Source organism: Manis pentadactyla, chromosome 14, assembly GCF_030020395.1.
Source record: "Manis pentadactyla isolate mManPen7 chromosome 14, mManPen7.hap1, whole genome shotgun sequence".
In the NCBI taxonomy this organism is placed as follows: Eukaryota; Metazoa; Chordata; class Mammalia; order Pholidota; family Manidae; genus Manis; species Manis pentadactyla.
In genome coordinates, this window is record NC_080032.1 from 25,629,239 (window position 1) to 25,652,329 (window position 23,091).

General features: G+C 48.2%; 1 long non-coding RNA gene across 1 annotated transcript in view; it reads left to right on the forward strand.

Moving 5' to 3' along the window:
- Positions 1-23,091, forward strand: part of LOC118930491 (uncharacterized) — a 104,348-nt gene that overhangs the window by 79,635 nt on the left and 1,622 nt on the right. The gene's annotated exons all lie outside the window — the stretch shown is intronic.

Consider the following 23,091-nt stretch of genomic DNA (forward strand, 5'->3'; position numbering starts at 1 on the left):
AACCAGGCAAAGACCCCACCAAAAAAGAAAATTACAGACCAATATCCCTGATGAATGTAGATACAAAAATACTCAATAAAATAATAGCAAACCGAATTCAAAAATATATCAAAAGGATCATACACCATGACCAAGTGGGATTCATCCCAGGGATGCAAGGATGGTACAACATTCAAAAATCCATCAACATCGTCCACCACATCAACAAAAAGAAGGACAAAAACCACATGATCATCTCCATAGATGCTGAAAAAGCATTTGACAAAATTCAACATCCATTCATGATAAAAACTCTAAGCAAAATGGGTATAGAGGGCAAGTACCTCAACATAATAAAGGCCATCTATGATAAACCCACAGCCAACATCATACTGAACAGAGAGAAGCTGAAAGCTTTTCCTCTGAGATCGGAAACAAGACAGGGATGCCCACTCTCCCCACTGTTATTTAACATAGTACTGGAGGTTCTAGCCACAGCAATTAGACAAAACAAAGAAATACAAGGACTCCAGATTGGAAAAGAAGAAGTTAAACTGTCACTATTTGCAGATGACATGATATTGTACATAAAAAACCCTAAAGACTCCACTCCAAAACTACTAGAACTGATATCAGAATACAGCAAAGTTGCAGGATACAAAATTAACACACAGAAATCTGTGGTTTTCCTATACACTAACAATGAACCAATAGAAAGAGAAATCAGGAAAACAACTCCATTCACAATTGCATCAAAAAGAATAAAATACTTAGGAATAAACCTAACCAAGGAAGTGAAAGACCTATACCCTGAAAACTACAAGACACTCTTAAGAGAAATTAAAGGGGACACTAACAAATGGAAACTCATCCCATGCTCCTGGCTAGGAAGAATTAATATCATCAAAATGGCCATCCTGCCCAAAGCAATATACAGATTTGATGCAATCCCTATGAAATTACCAGCAACATTCTTCAATGAACTGGAACAAATAGTTCAAAAATTCTTATGGAAACACCAAAGACCCCGAATAGTCAAAGCAATCCTGAGAAGGAAGAATAAAGTGGGGGGGATCTCACTCCCCAACTTCAAGCTCTACTACAAAACCATAGTAATCAAGACAATTTGGTACTGGCACAAGAACAGAGCCACAGACCAGTGGAACAGATTAGAGACTCCAGACATTAACCCAAACATATATGGTCAATTAATATTTGATAAAGGAGCCATGGACATACAATGGGGAAATGACAGTCTCTTCAACAGATGGTGCTGGCAAAACTGGACAGCTACATGTAAGAGAATGAAACTGGACCACTGTCTAACCCCATACACAAAAGTAAATTCGAAATGGATCAAAGACCTGAATGTAAGTCATGAAACCATAAAACTCTTAGAAAAAAACATAGGCAAAAATCTCTTAGACATAAACATGAGTGACCTCTTCTTGAACGTATCTCCCCGGGCAAGGAAAACAAAAGCAAAAATGAACAAGTGGGACTATATTAAGCTGAAAAGCTTCTGTACAGCAAAAGACACCATCAATATAACAAAAAGGTACCCTACAGTATGGGAGAATATATTCATAAATGACAGATCCGATAAAGGCTTGACATCCAAAATATATAAAGAGTTCACCCACCTCAACAAACAAAAAGCAAATAATCCAATTAAAAAATGGGCAGAGGAGCTGAATAGACAGTTCTCTAAAGAAGAAATCCAGATGGCCAACAGGCACATGAAAAAATGCTCCACATCGCTAATCATCAGAGAAATGCAAATTAAAACCACAATGAGATATCACCTCACACCAGTAAGGATCGCCATCATCGAAAAGACAAACAACAACAAATGTTGGTGAGGCTGTGGAGAAAGGGGAACCCTCCTACACTGCTGGTGGGAATGTAAATTAGTTCAACCATTGTGGAAAGCAGTATGGAGGTTCCTCAAAATGCTCAAAATAGACTTACCATTTGACCCAGGAATTCTACTCCTAGGAATTTACCCTAAGAATGTAGCACTCCAGTTTGAAAAAGACAGATGCACCCCTATGTTTATCGCAGCACTATTTACAATAGCCAAGAATTGGAAGCAACCTAAGTGTCCATCAGTAGATGAATGGATAAAGAAGATGTGGTACACATACACAATGCAATATTATTCAGCCATAAGAAGAAAACAAATCCTACCATTTGCAACAACATGGATGGAGCTAGAGGGTATTATGCTCAGTGAAATAAGCCAAGTGGAGAAAGAGAAATACCAAATGATTTCTCTCATCTGTGGAGTATAAGAACAAAGGAAACACTGAAGGAACAAAACAGCAGCAGAATCACAGAAACCAAGAATGGAGTAACAGGTACCAAAGGGAAAGGGACTAGGGAGGATGGGTGGGTAGGGAGGGATAAGGGGGGGAAGAAGAAAGGGGGTATTATGATTAGCATGCATAATGTGGGGGGTGGGAGAAAGGGGAGGGCTGTGCAACACAGAGAAGACAAGTAGTGATTCTACAACATTTTGCTATGCTGACGGACAGTGACTGTAATCGGGTTTGTGTGGGGGGGACTTGGTATAGGGGAGAGCCTAGTAAACATAATATTCTTCATGTAATTGTAGATTAATGATAACAACAACAACAAAAAATAAGCTGGTCTCCTCTCACTTACCAACTTTACATTTCCCTGTATGGCCCGGGAAGATGACTGGTTAGCCAGAGACGGGTAAGATTTCTCAAGGGAGGAACAACCTAAGACAGGCACAGTCACGGGGGGACCATCAGGTGAGAAATTGGGGATCAACAGAGGTGAGGCTTAGAACCTCACCCCCCCTGTTTTGAGAGAAATCTTCTGCATCCGTGGATGTTTTGTTGCCCTTGTCTAGCTTGGATTAATACTTAGTCTATAGGCACAGACCTGATCATCTATATTTGCCCTCTTAGCACTAAATTATGTTTTCTACCTTTATCTTGCATCTACCTACCACTTCAGCATTTTATTTAAAAAAATAAAAAATAAAAAAATAAGGGAGAAATGTGGGATTCACATATAAATCAAGTATAAAAATCAAACTAATAATCATAATTGACCTGATTGTTTATAGTTCATGATCAAAATCAAAGTTTCTGTGATGACTGCCCTTGCACTGTTCACCATGTAGGAACTTTTTCACTATGTAAGAACTTGTTCACCATGTAAGAACTTGTTCGTTATGCTTCAGAAGATTGGAGACTGTTGATAATTAGGCTTGGGGTTGATTAATGATTGTGCATTGAGTCCCTTATACAGAATTTTATTGTTGTTAACAACCATTTGATCAATAAATATGAGAGATGCCTTCTCAAAAAAAAAAAAAAAAAAGCTGGGCCCCCCCAGCAGGGCAAAGCAAATCCCACAATGGATTATCTTGCTTTGTTTTTCCCAGAGGCCCTCACCCTACTCTGTCTAAGCCCACAGTCCCCATCTCATTAGGACCACAGGGGAGAAGGTACAGCCCCTCACAGTCAAGTTCTAGGGCTTCCTGCCTCTGTGCCTTGAATAGTTAGGTAGCCTCTCTGTGACTCACTGTTCTCCTATGTAAGTAATAATAATTTATTGGCTTAGTGTGAGGACTAAGTGTCTGAATATGTATGAAGCTTTAGGAGCAATGTGTCCACACATGGTCTCCAGTGGATGTTGGCGGCAGTGACTTTGCTGACACATCGGGAACCCTTTGCTGCCAGGCTGACAGGCTGGGTCTCATCTCACAGAGTCCTCTTCACAGTCCAAATTCAACAGGATGCTAACTGCTGTTGCACACAAATAAAAGCATTCTGTAATCAAGCATTTAGGCAATCACAGAATTAAACCAAGTCAATGAAGTTGTGCTGCAGGACATGTCAGTGCCTTTCATGGGATGAGGAACACCTGTCCAGGAGGGCTGGCTGCCAGGGATGAGCATCAGGCTTTACAGAGCATTTCTTGTGGCTGGAAAGGGTGAAATAAACTTAGACTCTGCCCTCATGTCCTCCCGCCCCTGAGGTAACTGCTTCCCTCAAGTCACTGCCAGTGAAGTCAGCGGGCAACCTGCAACCTGGAGAGAGGCCTCACCTCCCGCCACAGGAGCCCAGCAGGCAGCTTGCTTCATTTGACTCGAGGACAGCTCAGAACGTCAGTTAGCTCTGGTCTGCCAGGTGTTTATGGACCAGCCCCATCCCCTGGTTAGTACGAGGTTGTGATGTGGAAACTTTGTGCCAGATCGGAGCTCCTCCCATCAGATGGAGGAGCTGCCAGAGCTGAGAGGAAATAGCCTCCTTTGAAACCCTGAACTAGAGGTAAGCCCTGAGTGACAGCTCTCAGCATGAGATGAGTACACTAAGTCTCCCGGAATGGAAAACATGAATCTCTTTTCCATAGGCTTTTCTCCTGAGGGTGGGCGCTTAGCAAAACAATTTGAAAAATTGAAATTGTGAAGGACAAGCTCTGCTGGTCCACTTCCAGAGAGCTCGGGGCATGGAAAGCCCTCCCAGCCTCCCTCAGAATCCCTGCACAAATCAACCTGCACTGGGAGGTTGTGTTCCCAGTGGCCACTTTCAAAGGCAGAACTTTCTATGGGATAAGGAGCTGCCCACGCCGCCTAAGAACACACACATGGAGAGCAGCCAGCAGTTCAGTCCTCCGAGATGCTTCCTGGGGGGGCCCTTCATCCCGGGGTCTTTGCTTGGAGCTTGCCAGCCCGGAGGCCTATGCTGGGTGAGCCCTGAGTTTGACTGGGCAGTGGGAGTTGCTGGCACTTGACTTCTTTGACAAACTCCCTGAACTTTCCTCTTTGCTTTTATTTTCTATTTTCAAGAGCTTTATTGAGTTACTATAGACATAAAATAAAAGGTACATAATGATAATGTTGGACATAGGTGTAGCCATGGGGAGCTATCCCCAGAGCCAAAATAATAAGCTGATTCGTTGCCCTGAAAATTCCATGTTCCCTTTTTTAACCCCTGCCCTCTGCCCTGGCAACCAGTGTTTGGCTATCACTATAAAGTATTCCATTTTCTAGAATTTTATGTAAGTGGAATCCTACTGTTCATACTTACTCTGTCTGCTTTTACTCAAAGTAACTGTTTTTATATCATCCATGTAGTTGTGTGCATCAGGTGCCCATCCTTTTTACTGCTGAGCAGTTCCTTGTATGGATGGACCACAACTTGTTTAGTCATTCAACTGCTGATGGACATTTAGATTTTTTCCAGATTTTGCTCGTTATGAATAAAGCTGCTCTGCATATTTGTGCTCACATTTTTGTTCAGACATTTGCTTTCATTTTCCTTGCATGAGAATCTAGGCATGGACTGACTGGGTCAAATGTATGTGTGTGTTTAAGCTTTTTAGAAATTGCCGTAATGTTTTCTGAAATTATTGTACCATTTCACACCATCGCAAGCAGTGCTTAAGAATTCTGGTTGATTCACATTCCTCAACAACACTCTGTATGGTCAGACTTTAACATTTTGGCCATTCTAGTAGGTATACAGTGGTATTTTTAAACACTTTTTGTGGTGTGTAATTTACATACCATAACACTGACTTTTTAAGCATACAAGTCAGTTATTTTTAATAAATTTAGAGTTCTGCACCATTACTACAATCTAATTTTGGAACATTTCATCTATTATCAACTTTTGGTTTATTTTCGTATAAGGTACAAGCTCCTGTTGATGTTTATTTTTTTATACGAATGTGCAATCTTTCCAACACTATTAGTTGAGATGACTATATTTACTCAGAGCATTTCTTTCAACTGAATTACTCTATCAACTTTGTGGAAAGTCATTTTCCATAGTGTCATGGGTCTATTTCTGGATTGTATATTCTGTTCCCTGGATGAATATTCTTACATTTTCATCAATACTTCGCTCTCTTGATTCCTATAACTTTATATGAATTAAAATTGGTTAGAGCACTTCTCAAACTTTTTCTTTCTCAGAATTGTCCTAGCTGTTCTACTTCACTTGCCTTTTCATATGAATTTTAGAATCAGCTGTTACTATCTACAAATAAATCCTGCTAGAATTTTTTATTGTATTGCCTTATATTCACAGATTATTTGGGTAGAATTAATATTCTAACTCCTGAGTCACAAATACTTGAGCGTGATGTGTCTCTCCATTTATTTAGATCTTCTTTGATTTGTTTCATCAGTGTTTTGCAGAGAATACAGATCCTGTACTTGTTTTATGACCTGTTGTAACTGGATTTCATGGTTCAGATTTTGACTTCCCAAATAAGATCAGTCTCACAGATACTAGAAGAAGGGGAAAAAGCAAAAACCATAAAAACCTCATCCTGAATACTTCAAGTTCTGTTTTCCTTCCCATCCATCTTTCAGCATTTCTATTCCAAGTCCTCCAATAGCTGTTCCATGCACTTCAAGTCCAGGGTTTTAATTACATTTACTGGGAGAGACAGGTGGTGTGTGTTCACACCATGTAGCTCAGAGAGCAGAGTTTTGTAAAGAGCTGTGGCTGACACCACTATCCATTGAAAGCCACCCTCCCTCCCAAGACAGGCAGTGGACTCCCTTTCCAAGCCTCCCTTGCATTAGTGTATTAATGTGACCATGTCATAGCCAATGGAGTGTGAGCAGAAGGGATGTGTCCACCCCCGCCCCCAGCCTCAGGCTGGACCATAAAATCCTCCCATCCACCTGCTGACTGAGATGGTGATGTCCTCAGAAACCTCATGCTGATGTTGTATGGACAGCCAATATACTGGGTCCTCTGTGGCGGAGAATCATCCAGTCAGCCTAAACATCTACCCTGGACAGTGTGTGAGAAATAACACATTTTTTGTTCTTTAAGTTACTGGATGTTGGGGGTCTATTTGTCACTCCATCTCAGACTCACCCAATACCTGGAGTATGGACATATTTAACCCAGAAGAACAGAGAACTAGGTGCTTGCCCAAAGAGAGCTGAAAGGGCAGATTGTGAGGCAGGGATGGTCACAGCCTCCCTTGCCAGAGGGGCAGAGGTGAGGAAGGGGAGAACAGAATGGGGTTTGCAGAGGAGGGGGGAGGGGAGTCTGTGGCTGTTTCCCTCTGATGCCCTCACAGAGGGAAGCCCAGAGTGCTCCTTCTGGACCCATTTGTCGGAACAGCCTTTGCCCCACACCCTCTGGTCCTGTGTCCCTGCAAAGTCACACCCCACATTCCCTGAATGGCTGGGATGACACTGGATGTGGCCCAAGATCCCTGCCTGAACTTCTTTAGGACCTTGAGGTATCTCAACAGGCCAATTAAAATCCAGGAAGATATGAGGTGTCGCATGTGTTCTGATGTGGAGAATGAATGGGTGCCAGGCACAGAGAGGGAGAGATCCTTGATGCCAGGTCAACAGCTTTGGTGTCATCTCCAGCCAGACTGTATTTGCATTTCAGGGGCACTTGGTATAGGCATTCCACAATAATTTGTCTGCTTTTCAAGGACAGATGACAGCAAATGCCCTACTTGTGCCTCCTTCAGACACACTAGGTTAAGTTTGTAGACATTAAGCAGGCTGTGTGAATAGGCATTATCAGGTTTCATCTTCTGTTACAAGCCAGGCTGCGTACCCAATCATGAACCAGGCTGACACTCTAGACACTAGCCCAGCTACTCACCTGAAGGTATCCAGGGGAGTTCCCAGACATTAGGTAGGCTCAGTCATCAGGTATTTGCCAGACTGGGTCACCTATAACCAGCCAGACCAAGTCTCTAAACATTAGCCAACCTCAGCCTGCCAACATTTCTTGGGATCATTTCCCAGTAACTAAGTGGGCTGGCAATTCAGACATCCAGTTAATTTGTTTCCCCATCACTACCCAGACTAGATCTCTAGATACAAGCCAAACTCAGGCCCTGGACATCAGCCACACATTTGCATAGTGGACAAAACTCCCCCTTGAAAACAAGCCAGGCCTGGCCATGCTAACGTGCTGGTGCATGGTGCCTATGTCTGCCAGCGAAACACTGCTGGGGAGCTGGGAAAAGAGATACCAATCCATGTGCCTTCCTGGTGAAAGGTGGGAGAGATGCCAAGTCCACAAACAGGTGGCCCCAATCCTCAGGGGAACTTTACAACTCTGTCATAGAGTATTGATTGTTCTAAATTGAGTCTCAGCCTATCAAGGTGTCTGTAGATCCTGGCCCAATCTTCCCCGACAGTTGCTCTAACGGAGTGATTGTGTTTGCTGTGGAAAATTCTTCAAGCCTGGACAGCTTGTACCCAGTCTCACACTCCCATGCAGGGGTAGTAGTGGTGTCTGACCCTGTTTCCCTCTAACCCACGCTCTTTGCATTTGGAAGGACACTTCTACAGACAAATAAACATGGCGTAGCCCCAGCATATTTCAGCAGGACCCTGCCTGGCACACTCTATCTTTTGTGCCTTAAGCAAAATGGTTTGAGCTCATCATCACAGTACCCAAAGCTGAGCTCAGCTCCGGACTGAGTCCAGGAGCGTCTCCCTGTGGGGTCATGTGGCCCCCGTGGCAATGCTGCTAAAGCCCCAAGGCCTGGGACTGCTTTCTCACCATGTTTCTCACTGGATTGTGAGGTGGCCCAGGCAGGGCGCACGGGGTAAAACACACAGAAATGTAAGAGGTAGTAGTGCCTGGGTGACTTTCGAGTGTATCATTCCAGTCTCCTCCAGGTGCAAGAGACAGAAAACTCAATCTAAACTAGCTAAAGAGAATAGATTTCCTGAGTCATCTAACTGAACAAAGGTAACAGAATAAGGAAAGGTTGGATCTGGGGTCTTAAATGACAGTGTCAGACCCAGTTTTCTTAGTTCATCTTGGAGCTTCATTTTCTGTGTATTAGTTTACAGAACGGCAGCTCCCCCTGCAGGTGGCTGCCCTATGAGCTTGGGAAACGGCGGCCCCATATTCCTTTACATAACTGGTCCCCCGCCCCGCCCCGATCCCCTGACCCCGGCAGCTGGCTGTCATAGGAGTTTGGGTAACGGCAGCCCCGTATTCCTTCATATGATGGGGTTCCCCTGTGGTAGGAATTTGGGTAAGGGCAGCCCCCTCCTTCTTTATATAGCAGGCCTCCCTAACCCCCCAGGTGGCTGCCTCACACCTCCGGGCCTCGCCCCAAGGCTGAGGTTTCCCACCCCCGCCAAAAAGCGCTCGTGCTGGCACTGCCCACGCAGCCCTCAGCACTGTGGCTGGGCCAAAAGTCACACACGCAATGAACCAATCACGTGAGCCCAGGGCTTGGTTCCGATGGGCCGGTAAGGCAGCGCCCTCTGGCTGGGGTTGCGCCCAGGCCAGTCGGCAGAGGAGGGCCCCGACGCCGCCTGGGAAAGCAGCAGCACAAGAAGCCAGGACATCGCTCGATACCCTCAGGAGGCCCTGGGCCAGTTGCACCCACCCGCGAGACACCTGGGTCAAAGGGACTGAGAGCTCCGGGGCTCATCCCCAGGGTTGGGGGGCGTCCCTGAGTTGCCCTTGGAGGGTCTGGTACAGAGTAAGTGTTATGTGTTTATTCATATGATTACTCGATCTATTCCTTCCCCTGCTGCTGCTCCCAATACTACCACCATCACCATCATCATTACATCACCACCACCCTCATCACCACCACCACCATCACTACCATCACCAACTCACCATCATCACCTCTATCAGCACCATTTCACTATTACTGCCACCACCACCATCACCACCACCACCACCATCACCACCATCACCACCACCACCACCACCATTGTCACCACCGCTATCATTGTCACCACCACCACCACCACCATTGTCACCATCACCACCACCACCACCACCATCACAACCATCACCATCACCATCATTGTCACCATCACCACCACCACCACCACCATCACAACCATCACCATCAACATCATTGTCGCCATCACCACGTAATGATAATCCTTACTATCGTCATTTCATCACAAGATTATAAACTCAGTGAGAGCAAAGATCTGAACTGTTGGTTCTCTCTGCTCAGTGTTCGGAATAGTGCCTGGCATACAAGTATTTATTGGATGAATGTAGAGTCACTAAATGAATACATGTGCATATACTCCAGTTGCCGTGGAATTCTGCTACAGTGCCAACATTACATGGAATAGACTGCTGGTTGCTGGCATCTGGACATTGTAGGATCGAAAATAAACATCACCTTTCTACTTACTCTGGATGCTCTTTTAGCCTCGCCTATATTCCCTGCCCCTCTGGGTCACACGGGGTCTTTTGTTGCCTCATTGATTAAGTGCCCAGGCCCATTAAATGATGGATTTTGCGTCAATACCATCCTGCCCTGGGAGCAGGCCCTGGCAGGAAAGCTCTTAAATAAAGACATCTAATGATGGGTATGTGACCTTGGGCCAAGGAAGGCAGGGGAGGGAGCTTCCTTTTCATTAGCTGAGGCCAGAAGAGGCCAGGCACGAGTGAGGGCTGGGGGCTGGAGCCTGCACTGCTCTCTGAGTCAGAGAAGCCTGGCTCATGGAGCTGCCTGCGGGGTCCTGCTAGGCAGAGGCTGTTAGATTTGGTTGGATTTGTTAGGCTGTTGGATTTAGGTGAGCAGTCCTAAGGCCACTTGGACCTGCAAAGGGTGGGAAACTCAGTACTTGACTTTCCAGCCTCTCTGCTTAGAGGCTGCAAGGGAGAAGGGGCTTGGGAGGAGCTTTCGGGGTGCCCAGCAAGGAGAGAAAATTGGATGATTTGTTCATGAAATCAGCACACTGTATTGCAAACGGAATTGGGTTCTGTAACATTAGTAATTAGTAATATAGTAATTAGCAATATTCTAATCCAGAAAAAAGTAAATAAGAGAAATATCTTTCATGCTTGCCATCAAAATGTGTCATTTATAAAATGTTCCTTTTCTCTAGATATTTGTTAAATTGCTAACTTTCTTGCACATCTTATATACCAAAAACCAAGGCAGATCTTTCCTCAGGCTTCTCTTCTGTGTATTGTGGAAATCGAATGCACTCCCCAGGATTTCATATATTTACAAGGGAGAGGGTCTCTTCCAGCACCAATCCTATTACTACACTCAGTTCCTCAATGCATCTGCCTCTATTTCTATTTTACCCATAAAAGTCCAAGAGTTGGGACTCAGCCTTAGTCCTTATTTTCCATGAAAGAAAGGAAGGGAGGGAGGAAAAGGGGCTTATCTAAACTCACCCTTGTGGTAGCAGCTCCAGTCTCTGGCCCGGCCCTTCATTCCCACCAGGCCCTCCCTCCTATCACCTTGTGGCTAGTTGATCTCACTAAGTAAGCAGAAATGACCTCACTTAAACTTGACTGAATTAACCCATATGATATTTCTTCTTTCTATCCCATAGTTTTTTCTCTGTTCCATCAACATTAGCCTAACAGCATTTCAGGGAAAAGTTGATACTATGAAATTATTGAGTCTCATATTTTGTTTTTGACTTTGAAAGACTCACATAGTATAGATTTGCAGGGCTGTTTGATTTGTTTTGGGCGGTTTTGTCATCCACAAATTAGATAAAATTGGCCAGACTGGGCAGTGGTAAGTCGAGTTTTGGGCAGGAAGCAGAGAGAGGGGCCTTGTATACTGACCTGGTGGTGGGTAAATCAGGTGGGAGTGTCTGAGAGTGAGCAGGGGGACCTGGCCCTCTTCCCAGGTACAGCCGGGGCTGTGGGAGGTCCCCATGCCCGGGATGGTGGCTGCATCAGTGCAGATTGTTTTCTGGGACCCTAAGTGGGTCCTCAGCTGGAGGAGGTAGACAGAGACCTCCATGGTGTCACAGCGGAGGTGGTGAGGCTGATGCACTTCAGGGACCAGTGCATGGTGAGCACAGAACAGGACCTCAGTCGTCATGAACCCATGGACCCGGCATCAGGCTCCACAGCCCACACGCGCTGACTCCAGGCCCTGGCTCCACACAAGCCCCACCCCCCGACCTGAGGATGGAGTGAGCTGTCATCCTCCATTGGATGGCCTCTCAGCTATGCTCTCTGACCTGGGAGACTGACCCCTAGGACTGTATCCCACAGATACCATTTATAGCCGCCTCCAGGGCAGGAGTAGGGGAGGCTGGGTGACGCCTTCTCCATCCCTCCCTGCTGGGCCTGTGGTCCTGGGTCCTGGCAGCTGTGCCTTCCTCCAGGATGCCTGCCTGCCCTGGGCCGCATTACCCTCCCTCCTCCCTGTCCCCCAGCCCAAGGCAGGCAGCCTCCTGCCTTTTCTAGTCCCTGGTGTGTCACCAGGGTTCCCTGTGCCCTGCCCACAGCTCTGAGAACCTTGTTATTTAAACTCCCTCTGAACCACCTGAGCTGCACTCTATCCCCTCAGGACCCTCACAAGCATCTAAAGAAAGTCCAGTCAACTGAGACACACCAGTTGACTGAGATGAGGCTTCTTGGCCCTGGGGGAGTGGAGATGCAGGCAGGAATGCTGCAGACTCAACAGGTCCTTCTGTGTACGCCTGAATGTGTGGCCTGGGGCCACACCTGCCCCAGCCCCTAGGCCTCCTCTCTGTCCAAAACCACCCCCTCCTTTCCTCTAGATATAGGTTTGAGTTACCCGAATCTGCAAGCACAGGATTCCCAGAGATAAAGCTGGGGCTGGCAAAGCTGATTAAGCTGTGAGAGCTGACGTGAAGGCAAACCTGCAGTGATAGACCCAAGTCCTAGCCTGGACTATCTGCCCTTGCTCAGACGTTCCCAAAAGTTAGAGGACATTAATACCCGTTAACACTGTGGAAAGTATTAAACATGGGGCCTCCCAAAATCTTTCTAGCTGACTATTCAGAGCAAAGATTTAGGGAACGAAAGTCTGAATCTAAAGCTGCCTGTTTGCCCCTCCCAGCTGTGACTGACTCAGATGGTCTGCAAACCACACCTGGAGAACACAGGTCCCTGGTCCAAGCAGGGCCTCCAGCCTGGAAACCTCTGGGTCTTCCCTTCTTGGGACAGAGGGGAAGGTCTTCAGGCTATGAGGGTGCTGTGCTACCCAGCAAGAGCCACTTGTCACTCTGGTGGTTAGGAGTAGGTGGCGTCTGTGGGTGGTATAAGTAATATACGTGTGTAAATAATGGTAAATATCCTGAAACTCTGTAAATGGCAAGGACAGCTATCATCACAGTAATTTCCTTCATGCCATCATATTAGCTCAGAGAGTTAAATAGCCTTGTAAAAGTCAGAGCTATTTTTAGGAAGGACAGTGTAAGACCCAACAGCCTTATTCCGGTCTGCGCTTCCCCCCCAGTGAGGAGACGAAGGCCACGGCAGATCGATGCAACAAGCAAGAGGTTTATTGTTATTCCAGCTAGCTGGGGTCCAAGTGTCTGCCCTACACAGCGGGTTTCAACAAGGACCCCGAGCACTCAGAACCAAGGGTTTATATAGCATTTTCAAAACACTTAACTCTTAGTAATTTTCTACAGCTGCACATTATCTTTGCAAGACATACATCCTGGGGTTAAGCAAGAGCAAGATAAGACCACTCCTCAATTGTTAGGGAGGTTCTGCACGATAAGCTTGGTATGTAGGATTAACTGACCAAGGTTAGCTGACCAAAGGCCACAGCTGCCCCCATCCCGGTGTTCATGATTAACTTGTTTTCCAAGGCCTTACCCAGTTCCAGTTCTTTTTCTTCTAAGTCACAACTTCAGAAAACTGCTTCTAGGCCCTTAAGATGGCTACTCTTATGCTAACTTATTCTCATTCTTACAACAGCATCCTTGCAAATGCAAGAATGCTTTGGAGTCAAAGCAGAACATAATCTACTGGTGACAGCAGCCATATTTCCCCTCTTTTGCTAAATTACTTGGCCTGACAGCATGCCCAAGTTAAATAGAGAGTGTTGGCCCCATTTAAGAGCAGTTCCTGTGAACTCCATGTTGGGGAAAAGGTCACAGAGGAAACTCTCTGGATAAAGATGAAACCTAGCACAGAGATGCAAATGTTCAAATGCAGCAGGAGGCAGAGGAGAAGAAAGAGCAGTCCTCCTGGAGGGAGGTGAAGGACAAGACAGTGCGGAGCAGGGAACGCTACTGCCAAGACCAAACGGAGCTTTTCCCAGGTTGGACTTTGGTCCTCAGGTTGAGGTTTGGAGACATCAAGGGGCAGCTGTTGGAAGCAGAGAGTAAAAGCAGACATCTCCCAGAGCTAGCACAAGGAACACCCTGAATACTCCACCCTGCCCTGGCCTCAGGGCAACAGGGCCACCTGTCCTCCCACCCTGAGCTGAGCCCACCCCGAGCCTGAGCCACCCAATGGGGCTGCAGCCTTGGACCAGCGAGGGGACCTGGGAGCTGTGGCCTCACGCCCACTGCCCTGCCCAGTCATATGCCTGCCTACCTGGTGGCTGCCTTTGCCAAATGCCTGTCCCAACTGGCCCTGATGACACCCCACGAGGTCCTGCTCATGGTCGGGCCCTTCATCTGCGACCTGCTATGCAGACACCTGGCCTGGCCTGGCCAGTCCTGTGTGCAGCCCTCAGGGCCCAGGGGAGCAGCAGCCTGTGACTTCTCAGACCTGCTTGGATCTCTCCAGAGTACCGAAAACTTCCCACCTGGAAAAGCACTGGTTCTCTCAAGCTCAGTGAATCCAGCTTTATTATGATCCTATTGCATGTAAGGCATTATTGGGCCACTCGAGGTAAGTGAGACCAAGCTGTCTCTGGTTTCAGGAGGGGGCCAGTAACGAAGGAGGCAGAAATGGAAGAAATCCACCCAAACCCGGAGTGATTTTCTATGAATTCTATAAAAAAGCCATAGGAGGAAGAGTAACTCTAAAGTGGGGATTGAACCAGACGCTGAAGGATATGGTGTCAGTCAGCGTCCAGGCAGGAAACAGGCGGCACGCCTGAAGTGAGGGGGTTGAGGCCGCTGGATAGAACAGCTATCTGCACAGTGCAGAGCTAATACTGGGAATTCATTGCAGTTCCCCAGCCAGGCAGCTGAGGCTGAGCATGCTGATTAGCTCCAGGACTTAGAGCGAGTGTCGTGGTCACCAGGGAGATACGGCAGCATCAGTCCCCTCCCTGCCTCACCAGGGCCCCCCAGTGGTTAAGCCTGACCGGAAGCCACATGCAGAGCGTGCTGGGGTACATACAGGGTTCTGGCTCCGTGGGGAGAAAGGCTGGAGGAGCAAACTGAAGAACAGGGCAAAATGCGGGTGAGGAAAGTACCTCCCACGTGAAGCACCCCAGAAGAGGGAGGCATGAGCAAGGAGTTCCCAGCTCATTCACAGGGAGCAAGTGTCCTGTCAGGGAGCAGAACCCTGGGAGGTGAGGCCAAGAGGTGAGCCGGGACCTGGAGCACGAGGAGAACCCTCAGGACGCATCATCCACATAGAGTGTCGTGGGCTCCACTGACTAGGCCAGTCTCCTACTGCTAGTGGTCCCTTGGGGTGGCGAGCAGGGGCCCGGGAGGGTCTGCTGTGGGGAGATTCCCAGAACACCCTCAGCCCTGGTTGAGCCCCAGGCATGTGGTGACCTGGAGCCCTCAGGGTGCCCTTGAGTTGTGCCCTAGGAACCGACTCTCCCCAGGGGGTGACAGCCACATGCCACAGACTTCCCACCCAGTGCTGCCCATGAAAGCCCCTGCTTGGGGTGGGGAGGCCGCACTGCTGATTGCAGGCAAGCCCCCAGGGCAGCTGAGTACTTGTAATAATTCAGCAGGCAGCGTGGAAATCAAGCTGGTGCTATTTCTGCATAAGGACAACGCATTCAAAGGTTTATGGATTATTTATTCCTTTAATTTCCCCTCAAATACTGCCATAATTCCATATTATTGGATTTTTAATGAATATTAATTTCTAAAATGAAATTCAGGGTTCTGATTTTCTAATGAATGGCCAAGGGAGGGAAGGAGCCCGCCTTTCTCTGGCTCTGAAGGCCCTGACTTGGGACCCAGGTCCTGGGGACTCAGGAGGTGGGGGTCCTGGTGCAGGCCGACCTGTGGGGTCTTTAGAGAAAGGAGCCCAGCCCCCAGCCCGTAAGAAGTGGGGCAGGAAGAAGGGGAGGTGAGGGTGGCAGGGATGCCTCCAGGTCGAGTGCAGACTCAGGAGCAGTTAGTGGAGAAGAGCGCTCAGCCCTGAGGCCTGGGGTGGCTGGTCGGGCTGAGGGCCCGGCTGGGGAGCTCAGGATGAGGAGGGCAGGGAGTGTTCACCACCTCCTGCACTGGACTGAGCCCTGCCTCTGTGGGTGCCCACCTCCCTGCTCTGAGAGGCTGACCTGCAAGGACCGTGGTGGGCTCCTGGCTCTCTGGCTGTTCTTGGGTTTGGACCTGGGCATGCCAGGAGCAGGGCCTGAGGAGAGGGAGGCACCCCTCCCTGAGGGGCCCCCATCCTGAAGAAGTGTGCTTAGAAAATGCGGGTGAGGAGGGGCTGCCTCAGACAGGGGGACTCCCTTTGGAGGGATGTGGGTCTGAGAACAGCACTGTGGGGAGGCAGCCTGCAGGCTCCAGAAGACGCAGGCAAGGTCTGGCCAGCCTGCGAACAGTGTGGCCTGAGCGAGTGCAGGGGAGGGATTCAGCGACGCAGGTTCCTCTGTGCGCTGCCTTCTGGCCCCAAACTGCACAGGTTCCTGGAGGCATCTCCTGGCCTGGGGTGACTCCCTTAGTTTCCAGCCTGTGAGGGACAGGGACCAGGCAGCTCTGTGCCCTCCCTGCAGGGTCTCCCTCCCACCCAGCGGCATCCCCAGAAGGATCCATAGAAATGCCTGACTTGGCCCCCCAGGAGGGGCTGCCCTGGGAAATGTTAAGAAGTGCCCCTTGGCCTCCAAGACATAGGTCTGAGGCTTTGGGGGCTCCAGGCACCAAAGTGGGCTTGGGGCTGCAGGGAGGCAATGTGTGATCCCGGTGCCAGAGGCCTGGTGTTCCTGAGGGGCCGGCAGCACCGGGTCATCATGGGGGGCTGCTGGGGGCTGTGTTCAGAGCCTCAGGCTCGAGCCAGGCTGCCTGGGCTCGGCCCCAGTGCTGCCACCCTCCAGAGGTGTGACTAGGATGTGTCCTTGAGCCTGTCTGCACCTCAGGGTCCCCACCTCCAAATTGGGGGTGATAATACAGTGAGACATGGTGATAGCTTGAGCATGGCCTGGCATCAGGTCAGCTCAGTCAAACACATGGTCACACCCGGAGGATGCTCAGGCCCATTCCCGACCCTGCCTGGTCAGTGGGCAACAGAGCTACTGCTTGTAATTTCAGCACGTGCCTCCTGCAAGTTGGCAGTCAGGCTCCATCCCCTGAGGTGAGATGTTGGTAGGTCCGGAGGCTTTTGAGCTCCCTTTCTGCAGCAGCCCAGCCTCCCATCAGGCCTGGGCTTGTTATCCACTGGGCTCCAAAGAGCTCCTCAATTACCTGTCTTCCAAACCAGTGCTACTGAAAGCCAGGGCCTGGGCACATCACGTGGGGGCACTTGTCTAAATGCAGACTGATTCTGGGCTGGGGAGGCGGGTCCTCAGATACCGCATTTCTACAGAGGTCTACAGATGTGAAGAGAGATCTCACTGTCATATTGATTTGCCTTTCCCTTCTGATTAGTGATGTGGAACATCTTTTCATGTGCCTGTTGGCCATCTGTGTGTCTTTGGAAAAATGTCTACTCAGGTCCTCTGCCCATGTTTAAATCAGATTGTGGTGGTGGTGGTGTTATTGACTTTCTTTATATATTTGGAATGTTAACCCCTTACCTATCACGTGGTTTGCAAATATTTCCTCCCACTCTCTAGGTGGCCTTTTTGTTTTGCTGATGATTTCTCTGCTGAGCAGAAAGAAGCTGCTTAGTTTGATGTGCCCCTTGCTGATTTTTGCTTTTGTTGCCTGAGTTTTTGGTGTCATAACTGAAAACTCATTGCCAAGACCAAAGTCAAGGAGCTTTTTCCCCATGTTGTCTTCTAGGAGTTTTATGGTCTTAGGTCTTACATTAAAGTCATTACTCCATTTCAAGTTAGTTTTTGTGAGCGGTGTACGATATGGATCTAGTTTCAGAAGTTGGTGCTGTCAGTGTTCTGGACTTCGGCCGTTGTAACGTGTGTAGTTGTGTGTCATTTTAAGTTGCATTTCCGCTGTGACATGTGAGGTGGAGCATCTTTTCGTATGCTTAGTTGCCATCTGTTTATCTTTGACGAAGTGTGTGTTTAGGTCTCTGGCCCATTTATTAACTGGGTTGTTTATTTTCTTGTTGAGTTTTAGGAGTTATTTGTGTATTTTGGTGAACAGTCCTGTATCAGATGTGACTTACTTTTTCAATCACTTGACAGTGTCTTTCACAGAAGTTTTAAAATTTGATCAAGTCGTCTGATTTCTTTCCTAAATCGTACATCTAGTGTCATATCTAAAAGTCATCCAAATTTTCTCCTAAGTTATCTCCTAGAAGTTTTAAGAGTTTTGCATTTTATAGTGAGGTCTGTGATCCATTTTGAGTTTCTTTTTCTGAAATGTAAGAAGTCTGTGTCCAGATTCAGTCCTTTGCATGTGAATGTCCAGTTTTCCCAGCACCATTTGTTGGAAAACTGTCTTTGTTCCATTATGTTACTTGTGTTCCTGTGTCAGACATTGGTCAGCCATATCACGTGGGTCAGTTTCTGGGCTTTGACTCTTCAGTTGGTCGGTTTGTTCTTTCACCGGTACCACCCTGTCTCAGTGCTGGAGCTTGAAGTCAGGTGTCATCAGTCCTCCAATTTTATTTTCCTCTAATATCAGATGATTTTTGATCTTTGCCTCTCCATATAATCTTTACAATCAGTTTGTTAACATCCACACAATAAGTTGCTGGGATTTTCATTGAGATTGCATGACTCTCCGGATCAATGTGGGAAGAACCAACATGTTGACTATGTCGAGTCTCCCTGTTCATAACATGGACTCCCTCTCCTTTTATTTAGTTCTTTGAGTTCATCCATCAGAGTTTATGGTTTTCCTCACATAGATCTTGTTATATGCTGTTAGATTTATACCTAAGTATTCCATTTTGGGGTTGCTAATGTAAATTACATTGTGTTTCAAGTTCTACTTGCTAAAAGTCAATCATTTCCCTGAAAAAAAGTGCTGGCAAAGGCAGTCGTGTAGGTGTGTATGTGAAGTGTGAGGGTTGGTTTGACTGAGGAGACACACGGTCTTCTCCCAGCCACTTGTCAAGGGCTCTGGACACATCCACACGGTCAACACACCCCTAATTAGTCACCAGCCACTGACCTGCCCTCCTGACCCGCACTCCTAGGCTCTTCCCCCAGCAGGACCCCAACTCCAGGTGTGCTGGCCCTGGCTCTCTTCCCCTTCCTTCCCCCTTCCCAGCCCGAATACTCCAGGCCCTCTAGCCACCCCATTGCTGTTGTCTCTCCCCTGAGGCCTTTTGTCCTTTGCCTCTTCCTCATGGGGTGCCATCCAGTGTCACAGGTGAAAGATGCACCCAGTCAAAGGACTGGCAAGATGCAGAGCAAGAGGGAGGGAGAGGGGAGACAGGGAGGCAGTGAGGAGAGGGGCACGGGGTGGAGAGGGGCCCAAGGTCCCGGTCAGAGGGGCGCACACTTACTGGCGGAAGCAAGTTGGTCCTTGAGCTCCCCCAGGCTGGGAGGGGGCACGGCAGGAGACGATCCTAATCCTCTCCCGGGGAAGAGAAGCCAGTAATACCATGGTATTACCCATCATAGTCCCTTTCTTAAAAGAGTGTCCTTGATTATCTCAAGAAACGACCCATTTTTTCCCTTTTATTGAAGTTTAGTTTACAAATAGTAAGTACAAAGCGCAGTAGGTCTCCACAAAGCCACTACACCTGGGTAACCTGCTCTCAGGAGCCTTGCCAGAAAGCAGAGGACCCCACTCCCCACCTCAGGACTAGCTCTCCTCTGAAATCCAGCAGACAGCAACTGCAGCCCGAGAGACGCCTATTAAAAGTGTCTGGCAAATATAAGAACAGCAATGGATGAGGACCTCCGAGGACCCCTCGCAGACCTGTGGCTCTGGGGTGGAAGGGTCCCTGGACGGGTGCCCGGGGTTCAGCTCCAGTTCAAGCCCCCCTGGGACTGCCTCCGTCACCCCTGGACTGATGGGATGTTGGCTCTGTTTGCTCTGCCCCACATCCCTTCATTCACAAGGACTCGTCCACCCGAAAAGCCAATTAAAAACCAGCAAGATCGAAGGCATTTACTGTTACCATGCAAACATTTCAAACAGCACTAGGAATGAACAGTTTCAGTGCTACTCCCATTAAAATTAAACAAATTCTTGACACTCGGCTTTCATTTCCTCCGTCGGATTTTATGTTGTCTCCATGGGAACACACAGCCCTTGTGCCGGATGCTGCTCCTCCCAGGGTGGTGTCCTTTGGGTGCATCCGCCTGCTTCCCTTGCCTGTCTTGGGAGTTGGGTTGTGATGGACAGGACTGCTGTCTAGGGCAGCCTCATCTGCAGGCAGGCTTTGTGGTAGGCAAGCAGAAGCTTTGCCTCAGGGACATCTGCCCTGAATCCCTGGGGACAGAATGATGTGTCCTGTGGCCCACTGTGCATATTTTGCATCTTTGCAGAGACCAGGAGCATATTTTGGCAGCCGCCTCCAGGGGCTCAGGTCCTGTGCCAGCTCTCACTCAACCAGCACATGAAGCCCTGAATCCAGTGGACAGGAGTGAGCAGACAGTTTGTGATCAACAGACCGGAAAGCAAACCCCAGCCACTCACTCCATGCTTGAGCAGAGCAGGTGCCCAGCTAATGCCTCTGACATAAATTCCATACCCCACCTGCCTTCAAAGGTAGACATTGGGATCAGGAGAGGGGCATGGCAGATGGGGTTGAGGACTGGCTGACTGGGGGCCCTGGTGGGAGGGTGTGCTCAGCCTCCAGCACAGTGGGGGCCCTGCCGGTCACCCTAGGGAGGGGCCAGGAAGTTTGTGCCTGTGGTCACGAGAGGCTCAGGCGAGGGGAGCTTGGGTGAAGTCATGGCCAAGGGCGTGAGATGGGCATGAGCCACTCATCTGGTTGTGCAGGTTGCTGCTTGGTGGGCGGTGCTTTGCTGAGTGTGCTTGCAGCCTGGAGAGCCGAGCCTCTGGGCCCTCCTTCCCTGCAAGCTGTCTCCATCCCCCATGCTCGGCTGGGGAAACACAGGCCCCAGGCTCCAGGGGACTGCCCACAGGCGCTGGGATGCTGTGTCCTTAACTGCTGCAATTCAGGGGCTGCGTGAGGTACATTGTCAAGGGCAATGTTGACTGACCGCCATTTCACCCTGTGTCCTGACTTTAGGATGTCACTTCTGAAACATTGAACTCGCCTATTCCACTAAACATGCAAAAGTTTTTTAAGAGACCTACTGCCCAAGGGAACCCTCTGTAGTCCCGGGGTCAGAACTGGAGCCTCAGGCCAAGGCAGGGGAAAGAACTTCTTGGCAGGAGCAATGGGTGCATTTACAGAGGAACTTGTGGTAACTGTGTGTGTGAGGAAGGAAAATGTATGCTAGGGACACGGAGCAAGCACTGTGTGCCAGCACTGCCCCAATCACATCCACATGGGAGCCGCCGTGAGATAAGGAGGCAGAGACCTGGGAGCAGTGTCCCCACTGCCCGTAGCTGTAGACCCGGCAGTCTGCTCCAGAATCCAGCCCCCCGCACACCCTGCTGTAGGGGCAGACCTCCAGGTTGTTACCTACAGGGTGACCTACAACTGCCAGCCACACTGGATGGTCACTTGGACCTGACAGGACAGCATCTTCTCCCACAAGGATGAAGAGGGAATGGTCCCTGGAGGGGTTCACTTTGCTTATGAAGCAGTCTCCTTAGCCAGACCCTTCTTCCCAATCTACCTCTGGGACCCCAGGCTGGCTGAGGGCCACTTAGGGGCCCCTAGAGGCACAGATACCCCCTCTCCAGCTGTTTCCATTGGGTGGCCTGCCCCTTCTCACACTGGTCTCTAGGCTTCACTTCCTCAGCACACCCCAGTTCTCGTTGCTCATGGGTCAGGAGGTGTCTGAGTCAGGTCTTATAGCATTTGTTGAGGATTTTTCCATCGGTATTCATAAGGGTATTGGTCTGTACTTTTTCCTCCCAGCTTCATTGAGATATAATTGACATGTAACATTGTGTAGGTTTCTGGTGTTCAGTGTGATGATCTGACACATGTATATACTGCGAAATCATCACCACAGTAAGACTGGCTTACACATCCTTCATCCCATGTAATTACCATTTTGTTGTTCGCTTTATGGTGAGAACATTAAAGCTGAACTCAGGGCAGCTTCAGGTACGTTATGCGGTGCTCTTCTGACATCCCTAAATTTACACTCATCTTATAACTGGAAGTTCGTACTGTTTGGTCCATGTCTTCCCTTTTTCTCACCCCAAGACCTGACAACAACCACCATTCTCCTCTCTGTGAGTTTGATGTTTTAAGATTTCACACAGAGGTGAGGTCATGTGGTGTTTGTCTGAGAAATGTCCAGTGTTTCCTTACCAATTTATTATGTGGATAATCTGTCCATTGTGGGAAGTACTGTATTGAATTCCCCTACTACTGTTTCTCTTACTCCCTTCAGATCTGTGAATATTTGCTTAATATGATTGGGTGCTGTGGTGCTGGGTGCATGTACTTTTGTAATTGTCTCACATCTTGGTGAATTGACTCCTTTATTATTATTTCATGATCTTGTTTTTTTCTCGTTACTCTGACTTAAGTCTGTCTGGGCCAATGTAAATATTGCTACTACCCTTGCTCTCCTTTGGTTTCTGTTCGTGTGGAGTATCTTTTTCCATCCCTTCAATGCAGTCTATGTGTGTCCCTGAGGCTGAAGTGAGTCTCCTGTAGGCAGCATAGTGGCATCTTGTTGTTTTTTACCCATATAGCCACCCTGTGCCTTTTGACTGGAGAATTTAATCCATTTACTTTTAACAGAGTTATGATAGGTAAGGGGTTACTATTGCCATCTTGTTTATTGTTTTCTGGCTGTTTTGAAGTTCCTTTGTTTCTTTTATCTCTCTTGCTGTCTTCTCTTTCTTTGTGAATTGCTATTTCCTGTAATGGTATATGTTGATTCCCTTCTCTTTACTGCATGTGTATCACTGTAGGTTTTTATTTGTGGTTATCCTCAGTCTTACTAGATCCATCTTACAGATATAGAGGCTGTTTTAAACTGGTAACATCGATTGCATACAAAACTTGTATCTTTTAACTCCTTCCA